At 40.0% G+C, this 22,349-nt stretch overlaps 1 protein-coding gene across 13 annotated transcripts in view; it reads right to left on the bottom strand.

The window, feature by feature from the left end:
• nfasca (neurofascin homolog (chicken) a) overlaps window positions 1-18,548 on the bottom strand; it is a 152,698-nt gene extending 134,150 nt beyond the window's left edge. For 5 of the 13 annotated variants that reach the window (XM_038696458.1, XM_038696463.1, XM_038696465.1 and 2 more), the window contains exon 1: window positions 18,370-18,548. The gene's annotated coding sequence lies outside the window, so the exon portion shown is untranslated. The remainder of the gene's footprint in view (window positions 1-18,369) is intronic. The other 8 variants (XM_038696468.1, XM_038696469.1, XM_038696470.1 and 5 more) reach the window with 3 other exon arrangements.
• Window positions 18,549-22,349: the final 3,801 nt, after the last annotated feature.

Genomic DNA, 22,349 nt, shown 5'->3' with positions numbered 1-22,349 from the left:
AAACTGGAGAAATGAGAAACGGCGACTCACATGGCAGAAGGATGAAACGTTTGAAATGGATACTGTTGTGTAAAATAAATCAAAATATAATTTAATATTAAGTGTTCATTTTCAAAACAGATGAAAGCCAGAGTCCCCCTTTCCATTATCCAGGGCCCTTACCGCCCCCCATCAAAAAAGATGATGGCTGTTTTCCCTGAATATTGTTGATTATTAGTATTGTGTTGTTACCATTGTTATTAAAAACATGAAAAAAGCACCTAAGTGAATAAAAAACAACAATTATTGTAATAATTTTAATTAATAAGTGAATGTTCCTCAGAAACTTTTTGTAAACACAGAGACCGTTTTCTTGGATGGTGAACTTAATAAGTTAGGGGTCTGGGAGTCCTCCTACAGAAGATTTTGAGCATTTAGGACTTAATTTCCTGCATTCTGGTTGGAAAAAATTGCACCAATTTATGGTGGAAATGTTTTTATTTATGTAAAGGGAAACACAAAATTCAGGTGGAAGGTGACAATTTAAAATATAAAAATATATCAGAATATAATGCAGTAGCTCTGAGGTATTCTTTATAGCTTTAATATGTTTCTCCTGTAGATCAACTTACTTAATATCATCCCTGCTCAGTCAGCACACATGATTTAGTCTTCCCTCCTCTTTCACCTTAATGATAAATTAATTCATTTTAATTCAGTTATTAACTCGTGGACTTTAATTGACTAGCTCCACTGTTTTAACATGTAAAACGGGATAACTGCGGGATAGAACGGTAAACGGTAGACAGGTAGCCCAAGCAACATTGTGATCAGGTAGAGATCTCACCACAAATCCACAAATGTTAACTTCGCAGCTCGGATAAAGCACAGCTCACAGTCCCAAACAGGGCAAGATGGCGTCTCAGTTTTTAACATTATATTTTTTAAACTTGAAACTCTATATGTCATGTTATCGCTTGGGCACAAACTCAATGCGATTCACAGCGTGAGGTGGGTCCGCTTGATTAATGTCACGGCACTCGCTGGTGTCGCATCAGGTGCTGGATACTAAGCTGCTTTCAGGGGAAGTCCGACAGCGGGAAAAAAAACCCTTGTGAATGTGTGAAGATGGCGATAGGAAGACGTTCACGGTGTATTCCTCAGAGAAATTAACACTTTTAAGAAAGACATTTTTCCATGGTAATATCAAGAAAGAGAGTGTCCATTTTACAGATGATGATACTACTAATTCCTGTTCCCAAGAAGGCAGCACGGAGCTGCGCACAAGAAGTTGAAGAAACACTGAAGAGAAGAGTAGTTAGGATTCACACCGTGTCATCCAGTCGCAGTGGAGTAAACAGGCATGTTTTAACGTTGCAGACCACAGTTTTTTGCAAGTAGTTTCAACTCGTTGTTGTGAATCTTTGGTGTAAACTCGCCTTAAAACTTTCACCTCAACAAACGCCTCGCAAAAGCAGCTCAGTGCCCCCTTTCCAAAATATTGCTTCCAGTGCCCCCCCATCAACTTCTGAACGCCCCCGTTGAGAAACACTAATATAGGATAATAAACACAGAGATATCTGCTTTTGCAAATGAACGCCTCAAATATGTTGTACAGTTTAATCAGGAAACATCTTAATTAACACATGATCATTTAATATTAACTTAACTTAATATTAATGACTTAATGCAGTGCCATTTATTCTCATAAATAAGGTGAACAGGAGGACAAACTACATTTAAATTGACGCCGTTTTCGATGCCTCAGTCGAGCAGATAGAGTGCATAGTTTCATGTATTTTTATCTCATTTTCGTTGCCTTACTATAGTATGAGCCAAATGCTGTGCGCCAGCGTGTGGACGCTTGTAAAAATCCGGTATGAAAAATATATAACAATATTTATTAGGTAGTTCTTTCAGTGTACCACTTACGTCACTAAAAACAAGTCCTATTTTTTTAAACTCATCGGCAGCCTCGTTAAGTGAGTGGACCGTTTGTGTAGCTTTTGGTTTACTCTCTTTTCAAAAAAGGGAATCCAAATTAGTACCTGGGTCATCCCCTCCACCACCGACACTACTCAGGAGGGGTGCACCCTCCTGCAGCTCGCTTATTAAGAGGGTTGAGCTCCAGTGCCCCCTTTCCTCCGGTGCACATACAGTGGGTACAGAAAGTATTCAGACCCCTTTAAATTTTTCACTCTTTGTTTCATTGCAGCCATTTTCCAAAAATCAAAAAAGTTCATTTTATTTCTCAGTAATGTACACTCAGCACCCCATCTTGACAGAAAAAAACAGAAATGTAGAAATTTTTGCAAATTTATTAAAAAAGAAAAACTAAAATATCACATGGTCATAAGTATTCAGACCCTTTGCTCAGTATTTAGTAGAAGCACCCTTTTGATCTAATACAGCCATGAGTCGTTTTGGGAAAGATGCAACAAGTTTTTCACATCTGGATTTGGGTATCCTCTGCCATTCCTCCTTGCAGATCCTCTCCAGTTCTGTCAGGTTGGATGGTAAACGTTGGTGGACAGCCATTTTCAGGTCTCTCCAGAGATGCTCAATTGGGTTTAAGTCAGGGCTCTGGCTGGGCCATTCAAGAACAGCCACGGAGTTGTTGTGAAGCCACTCCTTCGTTATTTTAGCGGTGTGCTTAGGGTCATTGTCTTGTTGGAAGGTAAACCTTCGGCCCAGTCTGAGGTCCAGAGCACTCTGGAAAAGGTTTTCGTCCAGGATATCCCTGTACTTGGCCGCATTCATCTTTCCCTCGATTGCAACCAGTCGTCCTGTCCCTGCAGCTGAAAAACACCCCCACAGCATGATGCTGCCACCACCATGCTTCACTGTTGAGACTGTATTGGACAGGTGATGAGCAGTGCCTGGTTTTCTCCACACATACAGCTTAGAATTAAGGCCAAAAAGTTCTATCTTGGTCTCATCAGACCAGAGGATCTTATTTATCACCATCTTGGAGTCCTTCAGGTGTTTTTTAGCAAACTCCATGCGGGCTTTCATGTGTCTTGCACTGAGGAGAGGCTTCCGTCGGGCCACTCTGCCATAAAGCCCCGACTGGTGGATTGCTGCAGTGATGGTTGACTTACTACAACTTTCTCCCATCTCCCGACTGCATCTCTGGAGCTCAGCCACAGTGACCTTTGGGTTCTTCTTTACCTCTCTCACCAAGGCTCTTCTCCCCCGATAGCTCAGTTTGGCCGGACGGCCAGCTCTAGGAAGGGTTCTTGTCGTCCCAAACGTCTTCCATTTGAGGATTATGGAGGCCACTGTGCTCTTAGGAACCTTAAGTGCAGCAGAAATTTTTTTGTAACCTTGGCCAGATCTGTGCCTTGCCACAATTCTGTCTCTGAGCTCTTCAGGCAGTTCCTTTGACCTCATGATTCTCATTTGCTCTGACATGCACTGTGAGCTGTAAGGTCTTATATAGACAGGTGTGTGGCTTTCCTAATCAAGTCCAATCAGTATAATCAAACACAGCTGGACTCAAATGAAGGTGTAGAACCATCTCAAGGATGATCAGAAGAAATAGACAGCACCTGAGTTAAATATGAGTGTCACGGCAAAGGGTCTGAATACTTATGACCATGTGATATTTCAGTTTTTCTTTTTTAATAAATTTGCAAAAATTTCTACATTTCTGTTTTTTTCTGTCAAGATGGGGTGCTGAGTGTACATTACTGAGAAATAAAATGAACTTTTTTGATTTTTGGAAAATGGCTGCAATGAAACAAAGAGTGAAAAATTTAAAGGGGTCTGAATACTTTCCGTACCCACTGTATATGTACTCGTTTTCCCCACCAAACAACATGCTTCAGCTTCACCAAAAAGAACACAAGTGTCACACTGAGTAAAATTTATTTTGTGGCTTTTCTGACAGAATTTGCCTCCTTTTCTTCATGCAGTCAGTACATATTAATATTAATGAGGGGCGTTTCACTGAGCATTTATAGGCAACTATGGGTGTTTAAAGGGTCGGGCAAGGAGCTCAAGCTTTTGTTATAGGACTCTTTTCATTTGGACTCTGTTCTCTGTGCCTGCAAGTAAGCCTGTGTTCCTCAGGTTGTTCTTGTGTTAAATAAATATCACTTACGGCATCTGCCTGCTCCTGTGTCCTGCATTTGGGTCCTCACCCGTTCCACACTTGACAGTAACCTGTCGAGCTTCAAACTGTTTAACACAGTTCAGTTGGCCAGTCAGAGTGAGACACAATCTAAACATTCACCAATCACAGCCAAAAACTTCTAAGGCTACATCCACACTAGCACCTCCCCTCCGGAGAAGTTTAAAACGCTACTGACACCCATTGTCTGCTCTACGAGGTCGGTGGTTAGTACAATGTGTGTACAGTGGTTTATTACTGATGTTTTTTTAATCTTATGGTATGTTGCTGATTGTGTTTAAAGAGGTCATATTATGCTTTTTGGCTTTTTCCCTCTCCAAACACTAGCTACCCTCCAGGCAGTCAGTGGACATAAAGTTGTTACTGTGATGTAGAGACAGAGCTCAGTTAAAACTTTATGGATGAAAGAGACTTTTGTTACAGATTAATAACTCACCACTCTGAAACTCTTGCTCCAGTCTATGTTGCCAAGCTGGTCGGCAACATGTACAGCTGAACCGAAGCTGTTTACCGGCTTCTCGCTGACCCGCCCTTCTCTGCTTCCGATTGGCTAGTAGTCCTTAAATAGGAACTGCACATGTGCAACTCCCAACAAAGATCATTTAAAGACAAGATGTATCACTTTGTAGCTAAAACGAAGCCTTCAACACAGGGTGAAAAGAGGAGCAGCAGCAATGTGCAGTATGACAAAAATATGGTGTTTTTTGAAAATTAAACCATGTAAACCTGTTCTGGTACAACCCCTAAATAGGATTATGAACCTGAAAATGAGCATAATACCACCTCTTTAATAAAAATTTTAAGCAGCATTAATCCAAAATATCAACACTGGAATCATATCGGTCAGACACACTCTGCTCCCTGTTCCATTTTCTATTTGCGGTCTCTCAGTGGAGACTGAGGCCTGGAGCAGAACCAGACTCCAGGATGCTTCCTTCCCTCCCTCACCCCTTAGTTCTCTCCATCCTCTATTTATCCTCTCCACCTGGCAGCCCGCCAGACAGCGCAGTGCCATCGGCCTTCACTGCAGACACTCACAATCCGTGTATTTCTATTTCTGTATCCTTTTCCCTCTCTTACTCCTTTCTTTCCCAAACATCTTCTTATCTCTCTCTTTCTCTCTCTGTCACTCCTCTCATCCCTCCCTGCCCTCTGGGGAAACTGCAGCTTCTTCTGTGAGGCATTTAAAAATAGAAGCTGCTGATGTGCAAAAAGTGATGGACACACAGCTCAGGTAACCTGAGAGGAACTGCAGACAGATGGGGATAGGGGAAAAAAGGTTTTCCATTAAAGGACGGCTGTAGGGTGGATGATGAACTGCATGCATAAGGGACGAGCCATAGCCACAGAGCTAAAGATACACCAGTCCTACTGTCAAGAGGGTCAATTTTTTTAATTTGAGAAATTAGAAAGCTTAAACTGTAAATTTCTATCATCTGCATCAGTTTTCTGTGCATAAAAGAAAGCCTCCTAGATGGTATTCACTAATTCTGAGGTTTCATTAGGGAAGACAAGTCAATTCGGAAGAAATGCACTTGAAACTTATAAGTTGTATTAATTTGCACTGTTTGGTTCAGGTTACAGGCGTGGTTACAGTGTAAAAACCAGTTACTGGGTGCAAAGGTGTTCTAACAGCACTTCAGCACAACAGTGCCAGAAATATGGCATTACAAAAAACAGATACACGTCAGTACACCTACAGAGTGTTAGATAATAAATGCTAAGATTTCCAGAGCTATCACACACTAACACACGTGAAGATAGTGCTGGAATCAGAAAATATAGTAAATGTTAACTAGCTAATGCAAAAATTGCATTTGTAGATGCATCACTTCCCTGCTTTGGAAATTGTAGAAGGTCCTACAGGAGTGTGAAGGTTCAGCACTGTATATCTATTCTTCAAATAAATGAATGTAATAAATGTATGCATCAGGTGTAATTTAACTTGGGAATAAAAGTTGATACCAGATACATACAGTAATACTAAAACTGTGTATGCACAAAGACAGAAATATGCATAATTATGCATTCTTTTTATAAAGCCACACATCCTCCTGGTTCTGCTTTATATAAAAAAAATAAATAGTGGAACTGGACACACATGCACAAGCCCAATTTCCACTTCCAGTTAAATGGAGAAGGTAGAAACTTCCTTAATCACACATTTGTATATCAATACTTGTGCCCATCGCACCACTCATTGGACCTGACGGCAAAGAGGAAGCACAATTTAAATTTTCAGTTCGCATTGGTGAGGTTCTCCAACAGCACCAGAACAGCAGTCATTACGCCATCCTCATGGTGATATCTAAATCATTATTATTCAGAAAGATGATCAGTGCTTAATTTATAGTGCTATATTGAAACATACTCAAACATACAAAGTGTTTACCAACTCGGGATAAAGTTAAAAGATCAATAACGCAGAGAATTGATGGCTCAGACATAATGTAAAAAGAATGTTAAAAATCTCCACTTATAAATAATTTGAAATTATTAATTTTATAAATGAGCCTTGAATTTGACATTAAACAGATCTCTGGGTAGACTGCAAAAATAAAAATAAAATCAGTGAAATTGACAAACTTTATACTTAAAATTTTAGATTTAATCTGCACCTTATTACCCAGTTATCTATAGCAAATGCGTGTATGTCTGGTCGGAAGTATGTATGAGGTGTGCATATTCTCACCACACATTCTTCATTTAAGAATACCAGATTATGTGAGTGAAATGGTGTATGCGTGTTATTTGTGCACTCGTTTTGTTTATACATCTGGTCCCTGAGGTCAAGATCAACAACAGTTTTTTAAAAGCAACTCCCATTCAATTTGTGAATGATATGTCATTCTAACTGTTTCTCCCATATCCGTGATCCATTATCATCATTATCCTTTATATCCACCGACACTTTTCTTTTGAAAAATGGCATTATGTTATGTTGTGGGGCTAGAATTTTAGTAATTTCTGTGATTACAAACGTCATTAAAGTTCTTTTGGAAAAAGAACCTGGAAGTTCCAGTTTCACTCAAAGCCCTGGATATACTTGCTTTTAATTACGTGTTCACGTACGCAAGATGGCTGCCACGCGTATCCTGCGTTCCTCTGGAGCGTAGTTTGAGCACGTCTCCAGAAATTAACGCTATGCGTCCGCGAGATGCAATTCAGCACATGAACGTGGGGGCAGTATGTCGATCTGTTCTACTACCAAGGTGGTGGCGGTATGCGGTTGGTTTGACAACTGCCATTAAACGTAAAAGAAGAAGGTCAGCAGCAGACTTTAAAAAAGGAGATTTATGGTGGGATGTTTACAATAAAACTCCTGGAGCTAGAGCGCAATTACCGAGATCGTTTTGATGTCTTGAACCTCCTTGAGTGTCGCTATGTTTGATTTGTTTTACAATGCAAATTCGGAGGTTGTCAAGGAAGATCATCCAGTGTCGGCGAGGGATGACCCGGCCCTGATCTGCATCCTCCAGGTACACACTAAGTACACAAGTATGTGAACGCCTGTCTACGCCTACACATTGTTAAAAAGCAAATATGTCGGGGGCTTAAAGATGCCTGATTTAAGAATCTCTCCTCAGATGGAAGCCCAGCTAGTGGGAGCAACACAAAGAGGAACTGAGAGAAGTCCACCTGGTTACACATGTAACATACAAAGTCTTTCAGCAACTGTGGATTCCATGAAAAGCCATCCAGATACTGTTGTCCCTCTGGCAGAGTCAGACTGGATGCTGGCCTGCAGTTCAGACTACATTTGATGCCAGGTGAAGTATTAAAACCCCACCATTGAACCCAGGAGGGCGGTTGTTTTAAATCCCATGCCAAGTGAGCAATACACACACATATCTAGACAGACACACCATGCCAGGTGATCCTAGTGATGCCAGCGGGCTTCCCTAATGCAGAATTAATTTACCCATCACTAGGCACCGCCCCATCTTACCCACAATCCACCTGGCCTGGCTAAGTCCCATCTGCACTGGCTGCTCCATTTAACTGAATGGGAGCCAGGAGAGGGGATCACAGGGAAAGCAGCCATACAACCTGCTGCTGCTGCTGCTGTGTACTATGTACTATGTTCTGATTACAGTTTTTTACAACTGCTTACACACAAAATCTTTTCATGTCACACGATTATTGAAACCACTCACTGAAAGAGCAAAACTACACACCAAACCTCCAAAACCATCATCTCTTTCTCAGCCTTTCACTGTCTTCAACTGCATAAAACACTACACGCAATTCTCTACCTAAGACAGTAAAATCTAACAGGAAGTGACATGCTTTCCTTTTCCAAACACAACCAATCAAAGTGCTACGCTTATTGCCCTGGTCACACACCCACTCCTCACATGTGCAAACACTAATTGCTCACTTTACAGTGGCGTCCATAATTGAACCTTCAGAAATGAGAACAGTTTTCAACTATCTAATGAATTATTTCAGCAGAACAGTATTGTACTGTCAAATGCGTATTACTGCATAGTATTGCATAAACATTTGTAGCTCTCTCAAATTTACTATTATGAAAAAAGTGCTTCATTTTGAGATGTGTTCATGCCATTTTGAATGCAGTGTTTAATTTTGAAAGAGATATAAGGCATTTGGCATTTTGTGAGTGCAGTTTTGGGAATTGTGTGTAGAGTTTTGGAAAAAAGGAGAAATAGTTTTATAAAGGTGTGTAAGCAGAAAAAAACTGTAATAAAGGTTTTTAAAGAAATTTGTTTTTGAGCCAACAGAATGTGTTTCTTGTGTTGATGTATTCAGTGTTTGTTCTTTCCTGGGTGCTGGCAGTAATATCAGTGTGACACTTCAGCATGTGGACAGAATCAAACTGCCAACCCTGTGATCAATGGAGGACCCACTCTTCTGCCCCATAGCATAACACTTGACACAAAATCTGAAGTAATACTTAGGATAATAATAATCATATTTTTACATGCATGATTGTGTGGAATCCGGCAACATATCCATATATCCACTTCAATGACCCTTAACTGGTTTTAGATGGGGAACTCTGTTATGTATTGTTCTTCATGTATTAGCAGCCCACAGAAAACATACTTTCCAGTCAAGAGGAATGAGCTTTCCTATTCCTCTTCCTTTTGGAAACATTTTATAGTGATGAACAATGCTATAAATATGAAATGACGTTATTCAAAAAGCACCAAATCATCTCCATGTAACAGAGTAAATGTTCCATCTGTGTGTATGCACACATGCTGCCATGTTTAAGGGAGAGCCATACACAGCAAAACACTTGAACAACCAAAGCAGCTTCACTATCCAGTTTTATGTGCATGGATGCCAAGTGTGCATCTGCGAGCATATGGAAGAAACATGTATTGTGTGTTAAACACTGCCATCTGCCGGCCAAAAACCTGAACTGCTGCATTGTTAAATTAAACCCCTTTTAGCAGGAGCTGAGGGTTTTCAGATAGAAACTTTAGGGGAAATTCTTACAGGATTATGGCTGCTTAGATATTTCACATCCACATGAACTCTTTCCTTTACTATGTTCTTTATCAAAGGATCCCAAACATTGTCATGTAAAAGACCATTAAATGGATATGTCTAGAGATGTATAGAAAGTGTACACATGTGAACCTGTAGCTGGGATGTGAATCTGAGCCACGGAAGGCTTCAGGCAGCTCAAAACGAAGTGCTTGTCTGATCACTTGTCAGAGGCTATGACAGCCTTTTGGAACAGTGTGGCTGTTCAGAACTAGGCATGGGCCCGTATGATATATTTTGAAAATATCACAGTATCATGGTATTGCAATTACAGATCTAAAAAATGTTATTGTTTTTAAATATCTTTGTAGAAATTTTTAAGCAACAACACATAGTCCTGCTGCTAAGAATAATATCAAATAAAACTATAAAGTCAATTATTGTTATTTCAGAGCTGATGCGTGTATATATAAGGAGAGAGACAGAGAGAGAGTGTGTGTCTCACACAGTCTCTCTCCGTACAACAGTGGAAAATGTCATGATTTTTAGATGTACACATTGGTTGAAGACTTGAACAAAAGTACAGACATGATACCGCTCTGTAAAGTAAGGTGAGGGGTGAAACCAGCTGATGTTAGCGAGTTAATCAGCCAGGTTATCTGCTGCGGTAGCAAGTATTTATTTCACCAGTGCTAAACACGCTAACTCTCTTCACTTCAAGATAGTGTTACCTTGAAGATAGCAAAGAGTGACGGGTGGTGCTCCCGCAGATGGGATATCAGATATATCATAAGGCAGACTTTGGCGAGACATAAATAACAGCTCATGTTGCGGCCACGGTATAACAAAACATTTATCATACCTTGAAACTGGTAACCGGCCCATGCCTATTCAAAACAAGAATAAACACTTTTGCCTTTAGACATATTCGGACAACACATCGTAGAACAAAGTTCTTCAGAAGCATACTCAAGCTTTAAGTGTCTGGCATAAGGTCATTTAGAAAGCCTGATATATTTGCTAGAGGGTATCCACAGAGTTCACACACCTCTCTGCTTTCTCTCCTGTCATTCATCTGAGGAAGTCAGTCTAACTGCTGACACCTGAGACCCCAGGGTCAGATTTCTCGGTTAAGGTACATAAAGCTACATCTGGATATGGGTTTGGCGCATTTTTAAGCGTGTTGTCTTACCAGTACCATCGTAACCAGCTACATCGCTTTCAGTACAGAATCCCACTGACCATGACACCACAGCTGACAGATAGCGCAAGCCCACTGGAGCCCACCAAACAAAGCTTGGTTCCAGGTCACAGTAACATGGAAGATGTTCTGACTGCCCTGACATCTTTAATTCATGGTGGAAAAAACATATTCCATTTAAAAGCAGGGCATGGTCTGGTAGCTAGAGCTGCAGCTACCAGGCCGCTGTGACCCAAATTCAGTATGGAAGCAGATAGCAGACAGTCAGGACGAAAAGGGGATTCATCTGACAATTTTAACACACTATATTTACAGTATGTCTACAGTATATAACAGCGTGTCATTTAGATATGAGGTGGTCATTTTTTTGTTTGGTTTTTCTTGACGATGTGTTGGTACATCTTCCTTGCCTGAATCTTCCCAGACTTTTTTATAAGTGGTTTTAAGTGTAGTTCAGTGATTTAATAAGGAACGGTGTGATGTAATAATAACATGCATCAACAAATCGCCTTCATCGCCAACCGGTTATCCTGCGTACAGGGTCACGGGGGGCTGGAGCCAATCCCTGGACAGGTCGCCAGTCCATCGCAGGGCCACACATAGACAAACAACCACTCACGCTCACACCTAAGGACAATTTTAGAGACACCAATTAACCCGTTTAATCCCACCGGTCACATTTGTGACCGTGTCTTTTATGTTATTTCTGAAGCTCTAAAAGTTGTATTGTTGGCTTTGGGCAAGAAATTCAACTTTTAAATGAAAATATTGATGAATATCATGTAACTAGTGTGAAAGGTCACATGACCAGAATAGTTTACTTCCTGCTATCACACCTGGAAGAAGATGTCTTCCTCAGACTACTACAAAAAGTAGTAAGTAAAACACCTTAATTAACAGATAGAATAGTCATATTTTGTACATATATTCGTAAGTGTCTACTACTGATATGTTTTGAAAATTATACTCCTGCATATATATTTTGCTCGTAAGAGGTTTAAATTTGTTAACAGTCACAACTGTGACCGGTAGTATAACACAGTGCTTCAATTGAAAACACAGGTTTTGGCTGTGATCCTAGTTGTCATTTGTTTATTTTCACACATTTTGAAACTATCAGATGTGTTGGACCTCCTAGACATACGAGACCCCCCAAGTGCTGTGTGCAGCATCATGGTCATTCCTACATTTGAAAAGTAAGAATTGAAAGTGACAGTGATGGCTCAGATAGGTAGACTACTGAATGGCAATATCTGGAGGAGGAGGCAGATGTTCATGAGAACCAATTGCTTTGAGATGTCAATAGAGGGGTGGCGACGGAGCAGTGGCTAAGGCACATGCCTTTGGTGTGAGATATTTACGCTATGATACATCCACCAATGTGTCGCTGAGCAAGACACTTAACCAGTGTCTAGTTGCTCCAGAGGCGTGTGACCTCTGACATATATGGCAATTGAAAATAGTTTTGGTTAGAAGTATCAGCTAATTAAATAAATATTATTAATTATGTCAAATACCTATATAGTGCAAACCAATCTGAACATGGATGAGTTGCTGAGCTTCTATAGGGTTCTTCTCACATCACTTGTCTTGGTCATGTGACTGTGATGTCTACAATGAAGCAAGGCCTACAGGTCTTTGAGGGGTGAAAGACTGATTGGTGTGTTTGATTGGTTTAGATTGGTAGATGTTTTATTACAGAAAGTGTATGAAACCATGACCCAAATAGTAATTATGTTACTTATGGATGGAATTATAGTGAAAAAAAACACTGTTACCCTTTTTGCTGAGGAACCCCTGGACCCACTTTGAGAACCACTGTTCTAAGGCACAGTTTATGTCTGCCTGCTCTGACATGCTTGTTTTTTATTGCTTTAACTTGCTTGGTCTAATTGAAGAACTTGTGTGAATTTTGACTATGCCGTTTCCCACCGGTCAGTATTGTGACCGAGTATAAAACCTAATATTTCACTAACTTAACCAACATAAAATCAAAAAGGGCATAACGTTTGTGTGTTAGGGAGGTCTAAGGAGTAAAATGCATGTACTCAAATTGCTAGGAAAAATTTGGGATTAAACGATTAACCTAACCAGCATGATTTTGGATGGTAGGAGGAAGCTGGAGCACCTGGAGAGAACCCACATGGAGACAGGGAGAACATGCAAACTCCACACAAAAAAGGTTATTCTACTTAACTTTAAAGATACAATGTGTTAAAATTGAGACTACCCTCCACCTATCAAATTCATACTCCAAAAAAATATGACATTTGATGACAGGGAATACAGTACTGAGGTGATTTACAGCGGCTCCGACCAGGACTCAGACTCAAGGGCCGACAAAAACACGGTGTATAAGGTGATAGACAGGAAAGGCGTCAAGTTGGAGAGGAGGGACAGAGAGGTCAGGTATCAGAGAGGCAGCGACAGCCTGTTTCTGTTGAGTCTGTGAAAGGGAGAAACTTGAATTCATAGGTGTAAGAATATTTCCTTTCTTGACATTTTGAGAGTTTATTTTCTTTATTTATTAGACTCAAAAAAGCTAAGAGAGATTGTGTAATGTAGCGAACTCAGTGCTCGCCCACATCTCCTAGCTAAAACTAGGGGGGGGAGCCCAGCTATGCTACAAGTAAATTGCCTCTTTAGGTACAAAGTGGTATTAGGAGATAGGACGGGCCGGGGCTAGCTGATTAGCATGCTAACTTCAGCATATATCTCTATAACGCAGGACATCTTTGACATAACTTTACATTACTTTTTACATTCTGTTGATAATTATTTCATTTAAAAAAATATTTTTAACAAGAATTATGGCCATATCTTACACATTGTAGGCTACATTTTATCAATCAAAAACATATTGTGTAAAATGTACATCTGTAACAGGAAGCCAGAATACACAATTTAAGCAATTTAGCTGACACCACAAGAATGACTTTAAGTCTAATCCTAACAGTAAAATATGCTTTAAAGTTGCATTATGTAGTTTTCAGCGGCCACTAGCGGAGTGGTTCTAAGATTGCAACCAGGCGTGTGCTCGTACGCGTGCTCGCTTGAACTCATGACCGAGCATAACCCGAAACACAACCACTTTCATACAGATCCCCAATAAACGCAGAAACACCAGCATGCAAGGCTGTAACTTTTCTCCAGACATGTTCTGGTTCTGTTTCTTCAATGTTCCCAGCTCAGAGGCAGATCAACACCGGCTCCGTACCTTTCAGAAGCAATGTGGAAAGCGATAAAACTTCGCATAGGATAACGTTAGCAATTGCTCGGCATTAGCCGGCAAGCGAACATGGCTCTGTCTGTTACTTTCTAGTCTGACTGTTTTTACCCAACATCATCTGAATCTCGTTTGGTCTGACAGGCTTCATCACATAAACCTTTACTGTTGTTTTTATCCTTACATGGCGTTTATGTTGGAGTCAATGTTTAATGGTGTTAGTGGACTGCATGTTGTTGCGGTGTTGTTGCTGTAGTCAGAGAGGCTCGGGAGCGCGCACAGGGCTGAATCTGACCCCGTGTCCTCACATTTATAGCAGAATAGTTGCTGATGCAAGCAACAGAGAAACAGGCGTGCTTCATTTCTAAGACATTTTGAGCCCATTGACAATAAGGCAATGAAAATTGTATTTATTAATAAGTAATTTCATTGAAAAACTTACATATAACCACTTTAATTCAAAGCAACTAAAGGCAACGTCATAATTGGAATCAGGGACCAGACGGGGAATCTCGGTGATGTAGTTTCTGCTGCTGCATTACAATTCATCAACACATTCATCAAGTAACAAACCCCAATCACACCTAGGAAAAATCAAACGATTAGTTAAATTCAAATGAATGCAAGACAACTAGTGAATGTCTGCTGCAGTTGATTTCACTGATCCGTATCAGTTCAGCAGAAAATATCAGACTTCCCTCCTCAGAAACGCACACATGTTTGTGACTTGCCCTGTTATGTGAATAATGTTGACCTGCCAATTCAACCTTTTCAGTCCTCTACAGCAGCAACCCCTGCTCTAGCTCACTGCCAAACTACTGCTCACATTAGCTCAAAAGCACCCTGACTACTCTACATAGCAACTTGGTTTGTGGTTAAGGCTCACTGCTTGACCAATTTCCACAAGAAAATAAGTCACTGAGTCAAAACTTGTGAAAATACTACTGGAAATTAAACGTAAACACAAATAAGGCAAATCTGCAAATTAGCTTCAGATTTGGACAGTGATAGTGGACAGCAGTGTTTAAACTATAGTGTGTTGCATTATACCTGGTACAGACTAGACAGTACAAGTGATTTTTAAAATCAAGTTTCACCCTATTGGGTGATAATCTTTTTATTAAAAAAAACATTTAGAGATATAGCGGCAAGCAGCAGTGATCGGTGTCCAAGCAGATTGTGAGAATTTGGCTGCTTGTGTGTTGTTATTTAATTGACAAGAACAAAACTTTTGATGTTCTTTAAGATAATTCATTGTGGTCATCACTATATGCTCTGTTGAGCAGAAACTTTTGATGTAGCTTGTGACCGTGTTTCACATTTACTTTAGAGGATGGTTACTCCATTTGTTGCTATTTTGATCAAAACTGATTGGCTTATATAATTGAAACATACTGGAAAACCAAATTTTGACCCAGTGGTTCCTGACGAGTTGCCGAAAATAGGATTTTGAGAAGAAGAAAGAATTATTTATGAAAAAATTGCACTAAAACATGATTGTTACAGCACCACCTTGAGGTCAATGAGTGTTATTATGTGTGCATGAGCTGTGTTACACACTTTTAGCAGTTAATCTCACAACAACAAAAAAAGCTTTAAATAAGGTCAAGTCATTATTTAAAACCCTTCTGATTAGTATTAGTGTTATGTTCTTACTAACAAAGAAACTAAAAACTGCTGTCACTGAGGCCAAGCTATAATTTCTCGAAAGCTTTGTGTGGTTATGAGTGTGTGGTCAATATTTTCATCCCTGTTTGAATTTTCATCTTTCCCTTTTTCCTTTTTCATAATATTAAATAAACCAAAAATTACTGTATCCTTGAAAAAATAATAACATGTAATATAGTTGCTTCTGTCGCCTGATGAACATCTGGCCTCTCTCTTTAAGTCCTGTGCACATGTGTGAGCTTGTGTGGGTCCAGATGCTACGCTATCCTGTCCTACTCTTATGTAAGACCATTAGACTGTTGGCCAAGGCTCAGGTCACACACACACACACACACACACACACACACAGATGTTCACATGCTGATACACAAGAATTGGCCGATATATGAAAATCAACACAACACAACTCAGATATACAGCTATATTGATAAATTATTAATTAATAAAATCACACATTCAAACAAGGTCAAGCTTCCTAATATATAAATTGCTTGGAGAGAATATTGCTTTTTTTTGCTACTGCCAGTCAAAACTCTAGTTGAAAGTGGAGGAGATGAGAGTTGACATGATTAAATCAATGTGACTGGGAAAAATACAACAAGAAATTTCAATAAATCTTAATAAAATAATGTTAATGTAAATTTTGTTGTCAGCCTTTTCTCCTTTTGCTGTCCTGTAGGCTTTATGTTCTAAACTCTTTGTTATTCAGCTAAGACACACACACACACACACACACACAAACAGACATATACTTTCCATGGGTGGGTACATGCAGCAGGCTCTCATTACACAAGTCAATAAGAAAACCTTTCTATACAGTTACACAGTCACAGCAAAACACATACAGCCCCAGTACCTATACAAGAACACTATAGGAATATCAAAGTCATATAACAACAGATTAAGAAACAAGTATAATAGGTCATTGAAACGCTTATTATCTTATCAAGCCATTCAAGGCCAAGCACTAAATTCAGTCTGATGACAAAAAAATTGTCCCAGAATTTATTATCATTCAGTGTACATGATGAAACTTCACAAATCAGTCAAATAGAAGAATCACCTTTTTGCTAAGTTTGCACAGCATCAGTGGTAGAAAGTAAATCTTCACTACTGTGTTTAATTACATTGTACTTTGGGTACTTATACTTTACGTTGTACTTTACCAAAATATTTTAGTGCTATCACCAACTCTAACTCTCTTCCACTTCATTATATTTTAGAGGGAATCATTTATTTGACAGCCACTTGTCATTAGCAGATTAGGATTTTATATACAAAGCATACAACATGGTGAGTTAATAAATCATAATGCATTGTAATAGCTTAAACTACCCACAAGTAGATAAAGTAGCTAAACTTAGCTCCAACACAACTAGCAAGAGCTTACATGTTAATGAATCAGTAATAATAATACAATAATATGAATAATAATAAAACACTCATTCTGCAAAATGATTAGCACTTTTGATACTTTGAGTACATTTTGCTGATTATACTTCTGTAGCCTGCTACGTAGTAAGTAAAATTGTGAATAAAGAACTTTTACCTGTAGTCTGTCATTGGTACCTAAAGGATATGAATACTTTTACTGTGATCCTTTTTGATAAGAAAAGCAATAAAAGTCCATTTAAAACTTAATTTGTAAAATTGAAGGGTTTGCAGACAAAGCACTGGCCAGTGCATGACACAGTAGCACACACACCACTGAATAATACACACTCAAAAGTACAACAGCAACTGAAATATTATTAAAGCAGTCAATAAAAATATTGGGCTACAAGAGAAGAAACACCACAAAGTAACATTCTTGAGGTCACTAAATGCTCACTATTGATGATAATCCCCTGTGGGAACATTCAGGGCTGCTGTTGACACACAATATGACCAATCCATATTAAGTGATTTAATAATGAAGGCTAAACTCGCCATTGAATGCAGTTGGACTGCAGGAATAGGCTAATACATAAATTCAAACATCACACAAGGAAGGCTAAAATAGGCCTACCATGAAGTACAACAAGGTCACCATGTAGCCTACTAGGCCTACTAGCACAGAAACGTATATAAGTCAGGAACAATATTTTTGTGACAAGTGTGTGTTGTTTGGAGGTGTGTGGTCCATTTGGTGACATGATGTAGGCCTAATCGACTATAAATGCTCGTCCCTTCTTTGAGTCGCCTCCCCCACATTCAGAGGTGCTCTGATTCCCTTCCAGCGCTGAGGGACAGACCTGACTCACCCTGTGTGCAGCAGCTCCGGGGCCTAACCCAACACCAAACTTGACAGCCCTTTAAATGTCTCGTCCTCTGCAGTGACACTTGTCCTCACACATCATCCTGTCTCTGTATGCAGACGGCGAAGCCGGGCCCGGTCATTTCCCCGGACTTCGGTGTACCTTTATTTGCGATTTGCGCAGAGCAGCAAAAATCCCATGAAACCGCAGCATCATCCAGAAGATGCGCAGAAAGAGGCGGGGGCCCGTGTGCACCGGTTGTCCGGAAAACACTGCAGATTGACGGGGCAATAGCACAAGACGGGAGCTGCAGCATTCCGTCCTACTGTCATTTTTCACATCCTCGGTTCTCATTATCACTCCGGTCCAACTCCGCCAGAACCGGGACACCACCCGATGCGTTAGTACGAGGGGAGCTAAAAGTACAGAGCATCATAGTATAAAGTAGAACGTGTCCGCTTACCTGTGTTGGTCCGCCGCTCCGCTGTCACCGTCAACTCCGCAGCGGCATCTGAAAACTATCCACCTATCTCCTGTGTGCTGTCGGCCTTACCGGAGCTCTGACTCCGTGTTCCCCGTCAATGCGGTGCAGATCGCGCTCTCTCTCTCTCTCTCTCTCTCTCTCTCTCTCGTGGACTCTGCACTCTTCCCCTCCTTCCGCTGTTCTCTCTTTGGTCCGCAAGCGCGCATCCCCGGTTGTGTCGCCGTCGCGCGCACGCTCCACACATAACCAGGGGTTTGCGGGCAGGTGGTGGAGGGAAGGATTCCTGTAGCCAAAATAGACTTTGTCAGTGGAGAGATATGACATCACATCGCATGTAAATATAAAGGAATAGCTCCGTACAAACCTTTTCAATACCAAATCCACTCTTTGTTGACTTGATAAAATGGCTCTGATAAATGTGTAACTCACCTTACTCTTTAATAGCAGTGATGACAGGTTGGATTCATGCTGTTAGGTTGTTAGAGGCCCGACATCACAAATTACGATTTGCCTCGGGGCTTCCATCATGGATCCCCTACTGGGATGAGGAAAAACTCCCCAAAAAATGGTAATGGGAGAAACGTCAGCTGCAGAGGAGGGATTTCCCAGGACAGATGGACATGCAAAGGGCCTACAGAATGGACCCTACAAAAGCGACCTGGTTTCATGGTGAAAAAGTATGAAAGCATCCATAGAAACATATCTCCATTCTCTCTATCCATTCAGATGCTCAGAATATTTCCAGTAGTCTTTTGTCTCCCCAAAATATGGCTGAATACATGGACTTTCTTTGTCAGCACTGCTGTTAACATCCTCTGCAAGCAAGCAACAGCATATAGGTTATAGAATATAATTTTGTGTTAGCATACACCTGTCATCACACAATGCGGGGTCTTGGGCTCCTGGGCAGGAGCTACAAGGAAAGTTAATGTAACAAACTAGCTAGCATTAGCCACCCTGATATTTGGCCATGGCACAGGTATGGTGGATCAGTGTGGGATCATGTCACATTTAAAAATGTAATAATTTCAGACACTGTTGGCATTTACATTTATTAAGTTATTGTTTTCCTGGGATGTTCATGTAGGGGGAATTAATGCTGACTGGGACAGTTTTAGAATTTTTTTAAGTTTTCTTGCAAGGCTGTAATTATAATATAGGCCTATATTTGGGGGTACACAAAAAAGGTGCTATACTACGATCAGGTAACCTCACACCACCATCTGCAGTCATGACGAAAACTAAAGTTAATCAATTGCCATTGTTATTATTAGCTACCGGTTCTAGTATTACTATATTATATATATACTATATTATTGTTGCCGTAACCCGGCAGAAGCTGTTGCTGACAGCTGTGGGTAGGTATAATAATGTCAAGGTTGGCACCTTTCCAATATATCAAAAAATGGGAAACTAGATTTTAATATGAGTGTTTCAAGGTACAAGGTATAAGGTACCAGATTTATCTGACATATTAGAACAGGTTGTAATGTGAAATTGAGTTTGCAACTCCCTTCTGCTACGCAGCAGACACTATACAGTGATATAAAAACAATAGTAAAAATGTTAAGTTAGTGTTTCCAGTCAGGATGCTTTCTATTGCTCCTCTGTAAAAGCTGACAAGAACTTGGGGTGGGAATTTTCCTTTCTTAAGCTTCCTTAATAAATACAAGTCATTTTTGAGCTTTCTTAAAAAGCACTTCATCAGTGTGGGCGTGAAAGGGCGGGAGTCGTTCAGAGTGAACACAGCAGGTACAGGGACGATGGTGGCTGTCTTGAAGCAGGTGGGAAGCCTCTCCTGAGACAGTCAGATGTTGATCTTTTCATCATTCATTCAGCAGCTGAGAACGAGTCAACTTAAGAAAAAGATTCATGCATGGAATTTTGACGAATATAAGGAAGCCAGAAAAAAATGCTTCTCAAAGCTGGGGAAGGCAATTTCTTTCATAAGATTTTATTTGTCATGGAATTCTTGTTGCATCCCAACTGCAATCAATAAATCAAATGCTCTGATGCAAAAGAAGAACAAAGTCAGTCCTAATTAAATGATTGGGCGGCCTACTTCCCTAACTATCTTCCTTCCAGTCTGTGGACATAATAACTGTACTAAGCACAACAAAGCACGGTCACCTTAAGTTTTTAACCTGGATCTGTGGACATCGAGGAGCATCTGACTGGATGACCTCAGTATTTTGACCGGAGTGTGTACAACCCATTTAAAATTTTAAAAACATGCAATAAAATCTTAAAATCAATCCTAAAGCGGACCGGAAGCAAGTGGAGCGAGGCTAAAACAGGGGTAATGTGCTCATGTTGCGCTTGTTAGTTCCTGTTCGTTGGGCTGCTGCATTCTGGACTAACTGTAACCGATGGAGAGACGACTGATCAGCTCCAAAATACAAAGAATTACAGTAGTCTAGACGAAACGTTATAAATGCACGTATTACTCTTTCAAAGTCTTTGAGTGGCAGGTAGGGATTGACTTTGGTCAACATTCTCAGCTGAAAGAAACTGGATTTTACTACAGAACTAATCTGTTTTTCAAACTTAAAAGCACTGTCGAAGATGACACCTAGATACTTGGTAAATGGATGACTATATGTTCCTAAAGTACCAAGAACATCTACACAAGCACTTAAATCCCCAGGTCGACTGAACACAACAACCTCACTCTTAATTTCATTCAGTTCTGATTCAACCATATTTTAAGATCTCTCAGGCAGTTGAGCAAGGACTGAGTTGCAGCTTTGTCATTAGATTTTACAGGTATATTATATAAACTTTATCAAATAAATGCACATCATCAATGAAGATGTTACTTTCACTGTATACAACTATTAGTGTGTCCTGTCATCTTGTGTCCCCCAAAATAAATAAAAAAATTATTAGGTACAATAATCAAAACGTTATACTGACTCAGTACCTCTCCAGATGTCACATGTGGAGGATTTCACTTGTGGAGTATTTGTTTGATGGTAGATGAGTTCCTATACTGCACATGTCTTAAGAGAGACAGTTAATTTATTTTCGTTTTCTAAGGCTGTTCTCTTTATTATATTCCTTATTTTCTAATTGGTAGTACCAGTAAATCTCCAGTACATGGCAGTGTTGCTACATGGATGACATGCATTGATCAAGAGTTTCAATGCTATTATCACACTTTTCAGGTGACTTATTCAATTTATGTATAGGTATTATAGTTATACCAGAGCCTAGGAGCTTGAACACCTAATTGTAAGATAGCCATTACTCATATTAAAACTGGGCTAGGCAACATTAGAGAAACTTGCAGGATACAGCTAGATTTTGAGAGTATCTTACTGAAAAGAAATCCCACCACCTTCCTTCAGAGACACCCAAAACACATTTTCATGTGCACAGGCAGAGCTTGCACAGGTAGGCATGTCCAAATGAAATAATTGGCCGTGCCTTTTCCAGTCCTGCTGCAGCCACAGATACTGGATTATTTTTTTGTGTGTGTGTCAGAGCATTTGATTTATTGATTGCTGTTGGTATATAAAGCGAATGAAAAACGTTGTGATTTTTAACAAAATACTGCTTCTGAAGTAAATGACCTACTCCACATTTAATGTAAGTAGTTACAGTTTTTGAGGTTATCTACACACCTTTGATCCCCCCACACAGGTGTTTTCACTTATTTTGCTATTTAGTCTCAAAACTGCATGAGATTGAGTGAGTACTGACTAGGCTTAATTGACATCTCCCTGATTGTAGGCTATTGGCCTCTTACTTTTGCACCTGTTTACACCTACACTATATTGCTAAAGGTTTTAGGCCACCCCTCCGAATCATTGAGTTCAGGTGTTCCAATCACTTTCATGGCCACAGGTGTATAAAATCAAGCACCTAGGCATGCAGACTGCTTCTACAAACATTTGTGAAAGAATGGGTCTCAGGAGCTCAGTGAATTCAATTACCTTGTGAAATAAGTCCATTTG

Source organism: Micropterus salmoides, unplaced genomic scaffold (assembly GCF_014851395.1).
Source record: "Micropterus salmoides isolate LMB-PRFRI ecotype aquatic unplaced genomic scaffold, ASM1485139v1 Ms_hic_scaffold_4, whole genome shotgun sequence".
NCBI classification, from domain to species: Eukaryota; Metazoa; Chordata; class Actinopteri; order Centrarchiformes; family Centrarchidae; genus Micropterus; species Micropterus salmoides.
The sequence above is the reverse complement of the archived record's forward strand: the minus strand, read 5'-3'. Positions and strand labels throughout refer to the sequence as shown.